The sequence below is a fragment of the Macaca nemestrina genome, chromosome 14 (genome assembly GCF_043159975.1).
Source record: "Macaca nemestrina isolate mMacNem1 chromosome 14, mMacNem.hap1, whole genome shotgun sequence".
In the NCBI taxonomy this organism is placed as follows: Eukaryota; Metazoa; Chordata; class Mammalia; order Primates; family Cercopithecidae; genus Macaca; species Macaca nemestrina.
Genome location: NC_092138.1, coordinates 38,857,267 through 38,872,449, shown reverse-complemented (window position 1 = coordinate 38,872,449; position 15,183 = coordinate 38,857,267). Strand labels below are relative to the sequence as shown.

Below are 15,183 nucleotides of genomic sequence, written 5' to 3'. Positions count from 1 at the left end.
AGCCTATGTATACTTCCTAAAATTGTCTTTGTATATACTTTTTTTTTTTTTTTGCATTTTAAAATGTAGATGGCTGAGGAACACTACTAGTGTCTAACTAAAAGCAACAATACCACAGACTCTGTGGGAAACGAATGCTCCATTCACATGAAAGGTTTCAAGTTGTGTGATGAACTGAGGAAAATAAAACCAAGAATTTAACGAAAAGTACCAAAATTTCAAAACTTTGTATTAATATCAACACACTGAAAAACATACTGAAACAGAGACCAGCATAGTCCCTACTTAATCCCCAACAAATACCTTCCCATTGGCTTACTAGGGATATGACCATTTGGCCTGTATTTAGAATAAACTAGATATTCTGTTGATAGTGAACACAGCTTCTATCACCCAAAGCATGTTTCATCTTTTAAAGTATCAATTCTGTATTTCACACACAGAATATTTTGATTTATTTTCCAAACATATGTTTTCAACTATATGTTGTTTGTGAATTACTTAAATAGCATGCTGAAGTTGAGATTCCACATAAGTTACCTTTCTTTATCTGAGATTTATGCTCAAGTTTTCGTATCTTTGAGTGCTAACACCATGTCAGCTTAATAATTTGTTTGTTTTAAAAGTTGTATATACGGGTATGTATGTATAAGTGTGTATATATATATATACAGACACACACATGTATATATGTATTCATATAAATATATATATATACACACATACATATATATATACCATATGTATCTGTATACACACACACATACACACACAGGGTTGAATTGTTCTTTGATAATACTATTTGACTCTGTCACTTAGTAGAATGGAATAACTAAAACAAAAAAAGTCACTGATTTACTAAAGATACAAACTTTATAAGCTATAGAATCCATACTAGAACCCAATTGCATTGATGCCCAGAGAAGCATTTTGTTCCATATCCCCTTTGAGTAATAAGCAATATATTTATAATATTAAGAGATAATATACAATGTGCTATTAGAACTATTGTCCCGCTGTCACTCAGGATCCCAGCGCCCTGTTTCAACAAGTGAAGTCAAACCCATAAAAGTATATCGACCAACTGCTCACTTCTTATTTGCCTTTGCACATTCCTCTTGTCTATCTCTACTTGATAGAGCAATACAGTCATGTGCTGCATAGCCATGCTTTTGTCAACAACAGACCAAGTATATGACAGTGGTCCCATGAGATTATAATGGAACTGAAGTTTCCTATCACCCAGTGACATCACAGCCATTGTAGCACAACACATTATTCATATGTTTGTGGTGCTGCTGGTGTAGACAAACCTATGCACTGCCAGTTTTATAAAAGTAAAGCCTATAAAATTATGTACAGTACATAATTGACAGTGATAATAAATGATATGTTACTAGTTTATGTATTAACTATGCTATACTTTTAATTACTACTTTAGAGTGTACTCTTGTACCTATAAACAAAAAGTTAACTATAATATAGCCTCTGGCAGGTCATTCAGGAGGTATTCCAGAAGAAGGCATTGTTATAGATGATGGCAGCTCTATGCCTGTTATTCCCCCTGAATAATTTCCAGTGGGGACAAGATGTGGAGGTGGAAGACAGTGATAATGCTGATCCTGACCCTGTGTTGACCTAGGCTAATATGTGTGTTTGAGTTTTAGTTTTTAACAAAAACTATTTTTGAAGTATAAAGATTATTTTTAATACAGAAAAGCTCATCAGGGTATAAAGAAATAAAATATTTTTGTACAGCTGTACAATATGTCTGTGTTTTAAGCTGTTATTACAAAACAGTCAAAATATTTTTTAAAAGTTTACAAAGTAGAAAAGTTACAGTAATCTAAAGTTAATTTATTATTGAGAAAAAGTATTTTAAAATAAATTTAGTATAGCCAAAGTTTACATTGTGTATAACATCTACAGTTGTTCACAGTAATGTCCTAGGCCTTCACGTTCACTCATCACTCACTCATGGACTCACCCAGAGCAGCTTCCGTCCTGTAAGCTCCATTCATGGTAAGTGCCCTACACAGGTGTACCATTTTTTAGCTTTTAGATCCTATTTTACTGTATGTTTTCTATGCAAATACTTACCATTGTGTTATAGCTGCCTACAGCATTCAATACAGTAGCATGATATACAGTCATGTAGCCTGGGAGCAATAGGTTAGACCATGTAACCTAGGTGTGTAGTAGGCTATACCTCCTAAATTTGTGTAAGTATGCTCTGTGATGTGCATACAGTGAAAAATCGCTTGAGAAAATGTTCCTCCGAATGTATTCCTATCATCAAGTGTTGCATGAGTGTACTTACACATTTATCCAAGTTTACAAAACAGGAGGAGATTATATGTTGTATTTCTCCCCTTAAAATAGGCTTCAAATAGCATAATTATCATGTTCACATGCAGCTTTTTCCTCTGCATATGATTTTTAAAGATTGTATCTGACCTTGAGTAAAGCAATATTCAGGACCTCAATTCATTACTCCATATCACTCATATTTATCAATCAGTGGATTCTAATTTAGCATAATTTGCCACCAGAAATAAAAATATAAAATATTTAAAATGCAAGCTGGTCACTCATTTTTATTTACTTACATTTAACTGAACGTTTGTATAAGGAATTTCATAGTCAGGTCATATGCCTTTAAATACACAAGCAAAACAGAGGATTTGAACATTTTGTTGACAGGTAAATGTGAATCAATCTGGTTTCATTCAAAGGAAAATAATCAGCCTCTTTTCAAATAATATAAAATGCAAAATGATTGCATGGTGGAGGGGAGGGGACCTTATCAGCTTCTCTTCTCAGAGAAATGATTGCCATTTTCTAGCTGGAGGAACATATGCTGCAGCTTATCTCGTGACTTCTCTGCAGTCTCTGATATTTATTAACAGTTGATTTTCTGTAGTTGCTTTTCTTCCCCTTCTTCCCTCCTCCAGTGTAAATTAGTTTTCCCAAATCTACATCTGGCCTTCATTTTCTTATCAGTCATGGAAAAAGGATGATTATTTCATTATTGGTTTTGAAGAGTCTTTCATATTAAGCAATGCAGCTCCGGTTTCAGGCAGGCATTTAACGGACTCTCTATTTGTTTTATTCTTTGTCTCATCATCTTAATCAAAGCCCTCTGAGACAGAGTCTTTTGTAGTAACAAACAAGAATAAAGGGAAATTGTGAATTGTTGCTTCCACAGAAAATGCAATATTCACTAGAAATTTCTGTTGGGATTAAAACCAGGCTGACTTCAAACATGTAAAAACAATTAGAGTCACCTATGAGAAACCTTTTAATCACTAGGATACCTGTCTTCTGAGCCTCTCATTAGCCTACTACCAAAGCAGGTCCCTCGCTTGGGGCTCAGGCTTCACCGTATTGTCACAAGATAGCTAGTGGAAGATTTTCAGCTCTCGAGTTTATTTTTTTTTTATATATGAGAACTGCACTCCTGCTTTCTCCCAACACTTTATAATTTTTTTCTTACAGCTTTTTTTTTATCTTTGCTATATAAAATTTAACATTAACTCTCTGATTTACTGAACAGACACTGTCCTAGATTCCTGATATTGAACAACTATGGGAAAAGTGTAGGTGTCATGCTCTCATTTTTAGATTCAGATGACTCAAAATAGCCTGAAAGTCCCAGTCTCACACTGTCCCTGAACTCCTTTGATCATAGTTTGATAAATTTTTCAGAAGCAGTACAGGAATTGGGTTAGCTATTTAAGTAGAAATCAGTTTATATTGGGGCAACATGAAAATGGTCTAATAAAAACCCATGTTTCTCCTCAATGGGCAAATCAAATTTTCTGTTATTTGCAAAAATCAAAGAGATACAAAATACCCCCAACATTCCAGTATCCTAAATACTAATTACTGTTAATAGTATACGTTTAGTTATACCTTATTTACATTTAGAGATGCTTGCTAATACCGATATAAGTTTTATGTAATTAATTGATGCAAGAAACTAAAGTATAAACTTGATTCTTACGTGACTTTTGGTTCACATAATGCACCATATTTCAATGCTGCAATAAATAAAGAATTACAGCATTGCTTTCAACTTCATCTCTGACATAATGTTAAATGTGTTTGTCATATTGGGACAGTATACTTAGATAGAGAAATACTCATAAAATGTATTAGTTATCTATTGCTGCATTACAAATTACCCCAAATATAGCAACTTAAATCAGACTTTTCTTAGCTCACAGTTTCTGTAGGTCACAAGTAGAGGTAGCTTCATTAGCTGGGTGCCTCTTGCCCAAGACCTCTCACAAGACTGCAATCAGGGTACCAGCCAGGACTGGGGTCATTTCAAGGACCAAATGAAGGAAGATCTACTCTCAAGTTCAGCAACATGGCTTTTGGTAAGGCTCAGAAGACCCCTTCCTATCTTATTCACAGGATTGTTGACAAGCCTTCAGTACTCTCTGTTGTAAGCCAAAGAAATTAACCTTTTGCCACATGGACCCTTCTATAGGGCTACTCATCATGTGGCAACTGGCTTTTTCCAGACCAAAGGCTCCAGGAGACAGAATGTGACATGGCAAGCAAGAAAGAAGCCAGTCTTTTTATAATCTAATTGACAACTTGCCATCACTTTTGCAGCATTATTTTTGTTAGAGGCAAGCCACTAGGTCCAGCCCACATTCAAGGGGAGGAGGTTACACAAGTGTATGAATGCCAGGAGACAAGAATCTTTGAGATTCATTTTTGAAGCTATATATGACAGTTCAACATCTGAACTCTATGGTTCAGGCTTCTCTCACATGCAGAATAGGCTCAGTCTCTCCAACAGTCCCCAAAGTCTCATCCTATTAATTAGTCAGGATGCACTGAATTATGAGACAGTAGTAACTCTAAAATCTTTGCGACTTGGAATAACATAGTTCTATTTCTCAATCACACCACTTATCTATCATGATCTATCATGGGTTGGTGTCATAGTAAATTGTATGCTGCTATAACAAAATACCTGAGACAGGATAATTTGTAAAGAACAGAAATCTACTGGTTCACAGTTCTGGGGGCTAGGATATTTAATGTCAAGGTGTTAGTGTCCTCCTAGGGCCTTTGTGCTGTGTCATCAGATGGTGGAATTCAGAAGAGCAGGAGAGAGAGGAAAGGGGCTAACTCATTGTATTAGTCCGTTTTCACACTGCTGATAAAGACATATCTGAGAATGGCTGGGGAGGCCTCAGAATCATAGCGGGAGGTGAAAGGCACTTCTTACATGGCAGCTACAAGAGAAAAAGGATGAGGAAGAAGCAAAAGCAGAAACCCCTGATAAACCCATTGGATCTCATGAGACTTATTCACTATCAAAAGAATAGCATGGGAAAGACCAGCCCCATGATTCACCCACCTGCCCCGGGTCCCTCCCACAACATGCGGGAGTTCTGGGAGATACAATTCAAGTTGAGATTTGGGTGGGGACACAGTCAAACCATATCACTCATCTTTTTATCAAGGGCTCACTCCTGCAATAACTAACTCACTCCCACAATTAAAGCATTAATCTACCAATGAGAGCAGAGCCCTCATGACCTAATCACCTCTTAAAGGTCTGACTTTCCCAGTACTGTTACGATAGGGATAAATTTCCAACACATGAACTTAGGAGGACACATTCAAACCATAGCAATTGGCTACATATTCTTCTCATGCTGTCCTCACTCAGAAAGTCTCCAACATCACTGGGCCAGGAGGGAGGAAGGGGCAAATTATCACTGGCTAGTAAAAGCTTCTATATGCAAGTGACATGTGATACTTCTGCTCAAATTACACAGTCACACTAATTTCAAAGGCACAAAGGAAGTTCACTTTGACCATGTTCCTGGAAAGATGAGAAATGGAAATATCAATGAACAGCCCAAAAAGCAATCTAATGGGTAAAGTAATATATTTCACATCCACCTGAGTGCATAGCAAAATAATAAAGAAACAGATTTTGATTTGTTTATTCATTTAAAAAATATGTACCATTTATCACTGTATGCTAGGCTTATGCAAAATGCTGAGGACAAAAACAGAAAAAAATAAAAGCAGTTCCTATCTTCTGGTTTTTCAGTATAGTGGGCAAAGAGATAACCATATGGACAACTACAAAATAGAAATCATTATAAGGTGTTAAGACATAATAGAAGCATCTCACATAGATTTAAGGAGAAAAGGGATCAGAGAGGACGTTTTGTAGTAGATAACCCTAATGAGTTCTGAAGGATGTGTAGGAATAGACCAGGTAAAAAAAGTGAATTAATAAAATTTCAGTGTTTATTTAATAAAATGAATTTGTGATGAATGTCTCTGGATTAAAAGGCCTAGATTCTTCTATAGCTGCAGTTAACTACTATGTTAACCCAACCAAATCACTGAGCAACTGTGCACCTCAACTTCCTCATCTGTGAAATGAGGTTTAATTAGATGTTGTTCAAGATCTCTTTCAACTATAAAATTCAATGATTTTTCCTGACTCTAGAGGGTATTTTTTTCAAAAGCACCTTCTATGTGATCATCATAAAATAATTACCTTATAAAGCACTCACTTACTAAAACAGCTCAGTAAACACCTATGGAAAATTCCTCATACCTGAAAATAGTAGAATTGTATTCCCATCTCTTCTGATACATACCATGTTCAAAATGTATTACAAAAAGAAGAATAAGATGTAATTTAGAATAGACTGATATTAAGTAGTTCTTCGTGACTAGCTTCTACTCCTATGGTCCTTGTCATCTTTAATTCACCACCCTAGGAATTTCTGATGATTTTCATGTGTAAAGAGACTCCACTTTATGTGTTGGTTTTGTTTATTTGCTTGTAAAAAAGACTCCAACACATGCATGCAGACAGCACACCCATACACACACAATTTATTTTGCACTAAAATTCTGCAACTAGGTTATTTCCACTCTCATAATTCCACAGAATACCATGTCTCTCATTAGATCCTGCAACCCTTCAAGGATCTCCCTACTTCCAGGGAAAATCCTTAAACATGTCATTAGAGTCTTTACCACTCATGACACAACCATTATTCTTCTACCAGTCAACTGAATCCTAGGTCAGGAGTCTTCCCTTTTCTAGTCCAATTCTTCACTCCCTCTCTCCTCTTTCACTAACCTAACTCGGACTTTCAAAGCAAATACTTCTACCAACTATTGGCGAAGATGTTTACACAAAAGAAACACTCATATATTGCAGGAAAAGTATAATTGCTACAACCACTTTGGAAAACAGTTTGGCATTATCTATTGAAGTTGAACATATGCATAACCAGATGATCCAGCAATTCCACTCCTCGTTATATACAACATGCATACCAAGAAATATCTACAAGGATGTTTATTGCAGCATTATTTGTAATTGCTTTAAACTGGAAATGACCCAATGTCCATCAGCAATAGAATAGATACATAAAATGTGGTACTGTATATTCAGATATTTGACAAATTATAACGTGAATGTAACCAACAACCTTAATGTTAAAGAAAGAAGGCAGACACAAAATAACATGTGATACTTGATTACATTTACATAAGGTTCAAGGCAGCTCTAAACTATAGGTTAGAAGTCAAGATAGTGTTTGTTTACCTGTAGTGAGGAGGAAAAAGTAAGTTTGGAGTAAGCGTGAAGTCTGTATTACTAGAAATGTTCTATATCTTGACGTGGGTGATGTTTACCCTGATGTTTCTTTTGTATGATTCATTACTTATATACTTTTCCATAAGCGCATTATATTTTGATTTTTTTAATTTAAACTATCTCTTAATTTACTTGGGACAAAAGGACTCAGGTTTCCAAGAAGTCCTGCTTGTTCTTTTAATGGTGTCACATGGAAACACACATACATACACAAACACACACACAATATAACACAACACCCCAAAAAAATCCTCTCATTATTTAGTCATGAGAGGTACAATTTATTTGCCATTTTATATATTGTTAGCTGCAATGTGGGTTGCAGTAATATTTGTTGTTGTTGTTGTTGTTGTTGTTGTTAACACCGCTCCAAATCAATCTATTTCACAAGAAACCTATAAGGGATGCCATTAGAACAAGGTTGAGAGAGAGAGAGAGAGGGAAAGAGAGAGAAGCACGGAGGGAGGGAAGGAAGACAAGCTGTGCCACTTAAGAAATCTAACATGTTTGCCAAGCAAAGCTTAAAATCACACTCTCTTATTCATCTGTCTTGGCTTTCTATTGTACAAACTGCACATGAAAAAGGGACTTGACAGTCTCATAAGACAGGTACCTTTAGGTATTTCAAAACCTATTTTTTCCTGGAATTTTGCTTACCTGGTGTTTAAGGTAATGCAAAGGACTATCTTTATACTTGAATCTGAAAATTTGAGTACAATGACTAATGAGAAGTATGTGCAAACAATTCTAAATGAAAGAGAATGAAAGCTCCCTAATGAAATCTCTTTAATATGTAATTTTAAGCTACTTTAAAAAGTCACAGTTGCTTGCACTAATGAGAATCTGTTTTAAAATTACATGTTATTTTGATAATCAGAATTTTGAGGGATGCCATAGAATAGGGTTAGCAGCAGAAATAAAATTGATAGGAAGTAAATTTTTTCTAGTTTAAATAGAGTGAAAATCATTGCTATATATTATGTATAATAAATTTCAGTGTTTCTGTTGAAATACCTTTTTCAAGTGTGAAATATTTTAATTATTATATTTTATAAAATACTCATGAGTCACATTAACATTTGTAAATTTCAGTTTATGACAGAAGGGATGCCATATAGTAAAGATAAAAAATTATTCTGAGCAAATCCAAATATTTTTTGTGTAAGAATATACAATATAGATCATCTAGATAATTCCAGTTAGAAAATAGAAGATTATACTCTTTTAATGGAAGATACACTAAATGAAAGGCTATTTCTGAAATGTTTGTTATTTCTGTGAAGGTGGAAAACTGGGTTTATGACCAAAGTGAATTGAAGCCTTCAAAACTTTTCATGCATACACACATATGTATTAGGATACGTGTGTGTCTGTGTGTGTGTGTGTGTGTGTGTGTGTGTGTGAGAGAGAGAGAGAGAGAAAGAGAGTCTTGTTTTGTTGTCCAGGATGGAGTGCAGTGGTACCATACAGCTCACTGCGCCCTTGATCTCTAGAGCTCAATCGATCTTCCCACCTTAGTCTCCTGACTAGCTGGGACTACAAGTGCATGCCACAATGCCCAGCTAGCTTTCTGTATTTTTTGTAGAGATGGGGTCTTGCCATGTTGCCCAGGCTTCATAAACATATACAAATACTAGAAACTGTACCTTGTCAGATTGTGCCCCAGCATGGACAGATCTTGCCTTTAAAGTTATGAACTTCAGCTCTTACAGTTTCCTCAGTCGTAACAACCAGTCTGAATTTTGGCAGACAGCTGGGAAATGAAAGAACCCTTATCGTTATTCCCTCCTTGTTCATTTCTTTCTCTCCTCCAAATTGAGCATGTTCCATGAACTGGGGTCTGCCTTCTTCAGCCAAATTACTTGCTGAAAATCCATTTTGTTCTGTTCATGAGAATTTATCATCTATTTTTTCTCAATCTCCAGGAAAAAAAAAGGGGGACTTCTTAATAATTTGCTGTTTTTAATCACAGTGGAGAAAGCTCAGTTGACCTAGACATTATGCATGGCTTAGAAAGGATTACATTTTTTTCTATTTCTCACTGATGTTAAATAGTTTCTGTTGTCTCCTCTACCGGATCGACAGATAACTAGACTGATATTTGTACTCTGAAAAGAAAGGCAGTTGTTGCTGAGAGGCAAACCACACACACAAAAAATTTAGTCTAAAATTGTCTATGAAAACCTGTAAGAAATGTCTTCGACTAGTAAATTCAACGCATGTTTGCCTGACACTAGAGAAATGCTTTATTAATATATCTTGACATTAATGTGAGTGAACTACAAATTTATTAAATCAACCATAAAATCTAGCCTAAAGGTGCCATTCAGCAATCATCTAAATGAGTAATGGAATAGAGACTGAGGATTTTCTACTTCAGGTCAAAACGCAGTTGCATGTCTAGCAGCAAAAGTTTTCTCTTTATTCCTCAGAAAGGAAGCCAGGAGATCTGATCATCTCCACTAAAGTCCCTTGCTTAAGCAGTGCTGAAAGTAAAGGAGGTAAATCTCTGAAAGTTGAGTTCTGCCAAGCAAGACTAAACTTAACCAGCAAGTGGAAAATAGTAAAGAGAGACAGATGGGTGAGACTTATGGAGAGACCTTTAGGAAGTGGCCCCAAACAGGTGGTTGGTTGCCTAAAAGGAATCATTGAATAGAGTGTGTTTGACTCTAGGGGAAAGGAAGACAAGTGTCAGTAATGAATACATGGAGGCATGCTGACTGAGATTTGATATTGCTTGTCAGATGTCTCTATTTTTGTCTAGACTTCAAAAGCTGTTTCATTGTAATATGAGAAGAGCAGAAGGTCTTGGATTCTGTGATTGGTTATTGTTTTGAAAAGGAAAGAAAATTACCTTTCATTTTCTCTCCATTGGCATTAAATCCCAGTAGAGGGTCAAAGGACATTCCAAATCACCACGACTGCAGCAAGGAGCTTCCAAGCCCATTACTTCTGACTAAGGTTGTGCAATGCTCTCAGCGTCTTACTGAAAGCCTGCAAATAGAGGCCTATAAGAACAGTTTTACAAACATATTTTGATGTGTTCTACTTGCTGTGAGCTCTTAAGCAAAATCAAATTTTACCTTTAGGTATTTACCAAAAGATATTTTGGAACCCATGCTAAATGAAGCCTTATGTTCCCTATTCCCAAAGGAATAACTGTATTTAGAATAATAGTTCCTATGAAATTTTCATGATACATCTTATCACATAAGATTCAAGATATTTTAAAAACCAGAGTGAGGGATGGTAAGTGTATGCTATTTTCTGTTTCAAGGGCTCAGCTAAAACCTCAAACAAGACAAAACTAGTTGCTGTATCCACAGGGTACCGTAGTTTACAATCTAATGAGGGAAATCTAACAAACCAAACAGGCTAAGTGCTGTAATAAACACCCACCCTTTTAATGGCTTAAAGAACAGAAATTTAATTCTCATTTACATAAAACGCAGTGCCAATAGATGTCCTAGTCAGGGTCAGGTGACGAACGGTCATCTATATAACACTGTAGTGTGCATAGACCTTATTAGTGGAAGTGAGGGGTGATCTTGAAAGCTGTGGCTGGAGAATCGTGTTCTTTTCATCTTTTGGACCTTTCCTCCTTCAGGTCCTTAAGGTTTTAACCTATAGGTAAGAAACATAGAATGAGGATCATATGCAAGATGGTCTTAAGACTGTATTCCATGGTGAGGAATGCAGTCACATCTAACTACAAAATGTAGTTTGGCTATGTAACAGGAGGAAAAGGGAAATGTTTTGGTGAACAGCTAGCCACTTTCTCCGACACAGGGTGATGTGATAACGTGTGATAGGGAAGGATGCAGAGCTTGTTGGAGCATTTAGGAGATTCATCTAACTAAAACTTAGAGGGGCAGGATGTCAAAAATCTTGCCCTACGAGATGACAACTTTGCTGGGAATTGAAGGGGGACTAAGAGTTTAATATGTTAAAAAGAGTTGAGAAAAAAATGTGCTAAACAAAATAAAGCAATTGTGAAAACAAACAGTACAAAAATGAATCATTAAGGTAGACTTCAAATCTTATACAAATGATTCTGTTGAGAAATTAAGACATTGTGCCTTTTTATATGTCTCAGAGGTGTGAATCTTGTTAAATTAATTATGAAATTCTTAAACATAAATGTAATGCTTATAAGCTGGAATTTTCCATGCAGATTTGTCCCAGAGTGAGTAGGATAGACAAGGATTTGCTTTAACTTGGCTGCCAAGGTTTAAGTGCTCCCCTTAACAACTTAGGGACATTCTTTATTTAAAGACCAAAGGATGGATTTTCTGAAATATGTTATGTAATTGTAGGAAGGAACAAACCAAGCTGTTTATTGGACTTAATGAAACTGATGTTGTAAGAAGGCAATTTAGCCGTTTTATGGTGGACATGTTAGTCTCAATTCAACATTTTAAAGAATAGTCAATATTCTGCTTTATAGCCTGTGAACAATAGAGATTTCCATGTTGGTTTTTGGCATTTCACTACTTCAATTAAAGATTGTATTTCATAAAATTGATACCAGTTTCTCATTAATTAGCTTGCTTTTTCTCCTCTGTCTCAATCCCCACTAAAAAATGGGGTGCCAGCATATATCTGAAAGATAATGTAGGGATTAAAATATTTTTTAAATAATTGTTACTTTCTATCTTTATAATTAGGTTTTGAACTTCTTGAGGCCAGGGACTGTGTCTGAAAACACCTACAGTGGCTAACACAAGGTGAGTCCACGACCACATTTTAATCCTTTCGCTTCTTTGGGTCCTAATACTTAGTACAGTAACTGATGTATAGTTCGACTCAACGAATATTGGTTAGAATAGATGGGTGGATAAAATACTCAAACATTTTACTCTGTTCACCTAATATCATGTTATTCTTTACTATAGATTTTCCTTTATAAACAAAATTATAAAGTATTAATAACAATAGAATAACTAGGAAATCTGTCAATGAGAGATTTATTTTTCAGTTCTGAATTATATATGATGTTAGGCCTGAACGTGGGGGAAATCTAACAATGGGTTAAAGTTCTGAATTGAAGCAGCAGATGCCTATAGATTTAAATGTTGATTGAATTTAGCTGCTGCTGCTATGAAATTATTAGCCCTTGGCGGTGGCCTCGCCTACATACTTTGTTTTGGCTCTTCTGGAAGCTACAAAGCTATTTATTGTTAATGAGGGAATAAAGTGAGAAAACAGATTAGTGAGTAGATTAGCGAATTTTTAAAAATCTAATCTTTGTTAAACAATAACAGGTTGTGATTCAATGCATTCAGTTCTCACTACCTTGTGACAAAATTTTTGCTATTAACACAGCTTTGTTTCATTACATATCCATTCTCTAATATAAACATTTCATCTATCATAATAATACCTTGTGTTTAAAATCCTCTGCCAAGTACATTTTTTCTCACCCATTGCACTTTAATATTGTGTTTCTAATCCTACAAAGATAATTCTTTGAAATAAACAATTCCCATCTTCTTTCTCTGAGATATTTGATCTATTGGCTTGTCATTCAGAGACTATTATCTAATAATAAACTTGTGATGAATAATAAGATAAACTTAAACGGTTTAAAATCAATGTTTCTAAATACAAACTTTCCAAATAAAGTCTATGAGGTTTAAAAGTTCCTTAGCATGCTCAAATTTCTTATCTGCTAAAATTTTGCATCCTCAATTTAAAGAAAAGAATGTCACCATCCCTATCCCCTGTTGATCTTATTTTGGGGTTGATGTATCTTATGACTCTAAGAAAATGGAAATGTCAGCCTATAGAGAAGGTACACAAAGGTCCTTCAGAAATCACGGTACCATTGAAGTCAAATAAGATGATAACTCAACAAACAAATAAGAGATAATGAAGATTGTAGTAAATTTATTTCAGGCTTTCAGCCTGTTTCCATGGTGGTTCATCATTGTTCAATTTTATATATTAAGATTCAGTTCACCTTCCCCAAAAAGCTTTCTTGGATACCCCCAGTCAAATTGATGTGTTCTTCTTCTAAATTCCTCTGTGTCTTCATTCATGACTCTTACAATACTACTCATTCTGCTTTATGTTTCAGCAATTTGTATAGAATCAGTTTCCATTTTCCAAGCACATTATCTTCCAGTGTTCATTTAAAAACCAGTTGTTTGGGAGTCCAAAGTACTTATTTCCATAGAACTAATGATACAAATGATGTTCCTGTTTTCTTTTTAGTTCTATTTCTGTCTGATCTAGTGCTAATAGAAATATTTCAAATATGCTTCCATTAATGACATTGTTTCTTCAAGACAGAACAATTCTATTATAAGGAGCAAATTTCATAGATTCTAGACTTACATTTGCCTGGATTGTCTGCTACTTATTAGCCATTTGATATTAAGCAAACTACACAAATTTGTGTCTGAGATTTCTCATTTGTAAAGTAAAGATAATAAGTATATTTCTGGTGGCTGTTGTGAAGATTAAATGAGTTCATATATGAAAGCTGCTTTGGTGAATAGTATTTGACATAGTAGAAGGTATATGAATGTGTCTGTAGATGTAATTATTGTTATTTTTATTAAAATTTAGAGCATCAGGAACCTGTCTGCTCACACATAGGCATGTTTGAAAATGGAAGCAGGCAACACATTTTAGTAGTTCACCTTCTCAAAACAGGATAGATGCTTGAATCATAGAACACAGTCAGAAAAAACATACATACCTACCTAGAGAAAAGCCTTTTTTATCTACCTGTATTTTCAAAGTGAGTAAAAATGAAAACAAGATACCATAATCACCTTCATCTCATTACAAAAATAAAATTAAGGTAAAAATAACAATGATTATTATTGATATCATTTGCTGAGCCCTTAGTATGTGCCAAGCATAAAGGGAATGACTTTCTATGTTATCTTCATATTATCCCATTACAAAAGAAACTGATGGCCAAGGAGGCAAAGGTCTCTCACAGCTAATGAGTTAGAGCAAGAACTCCAACCTAAACCTTTCTGACTTTCAAATTCTATGGTATTTTTACTCTACCAAAGACAGAACTCTGAGCCAAGTCTAAAAGTGCTTTACAAATTAATATTTACATATTCCAATGTCTTTTTTATGATTTTTGGCACTTAAATCGACCTGGCTCTTTTTAGTTCCATCTTCTCCATATTGTCTACAAAAATTTGTAAAACATGTTGTCAAAAACTTGGGTGAAGCTCAATACACTTTATTTAGGGTATTAGATTTCATCAGTATTTCCTAAATTGTCTTTTCCTCCACTTATTTAAGATCACTGGTTAGTGAGCTAGTTGTTATAGGGCATTGCCTGAAAGAAAGAAGAAATTCTTTCCTTTTGTAGTACCTGAGTGTTATACATCAGTCCTAAATGTAGCAATCTAACTATAACACAAAATATTTAACCTTTCCCTCTTGCCAAAAAAAAAAAAAAAAAAAAAAGCTTTCTTGTTTAATGTATCCTTCATCTCTTAAATATTTTACCATTTATTTTTGATATGCATATTATGTGCAAAAAACAT

At 34.9% G+C, this 15,183-nt stretch overlaps 1 protein-coding gene across 43 annotated transcripts in view; it reads left to right on the top strand.

Moving 5' to 3' along the window:
• Positions 1–15,183, top strand: part of LOC105489121 (protein tyrosine phosphatase receptor type D) — a 2,338,800-nt gene that overhangs the window by 1,439,201 nt on the left and 884,416 nt on the right. For all 43 annotated transcript variants that reach the window (XM_011753819.3, XM_071078808.1, XM_071078779.1 and 40 more), the window contains one exon: positions 12,331–12,390. The gene's annotated coding sequence lies outside the window, so the exon portion shown is untranslated. The remainder of the gene's footprint in view (positions 1–12,330; positions 12,391–15,183) is intronic.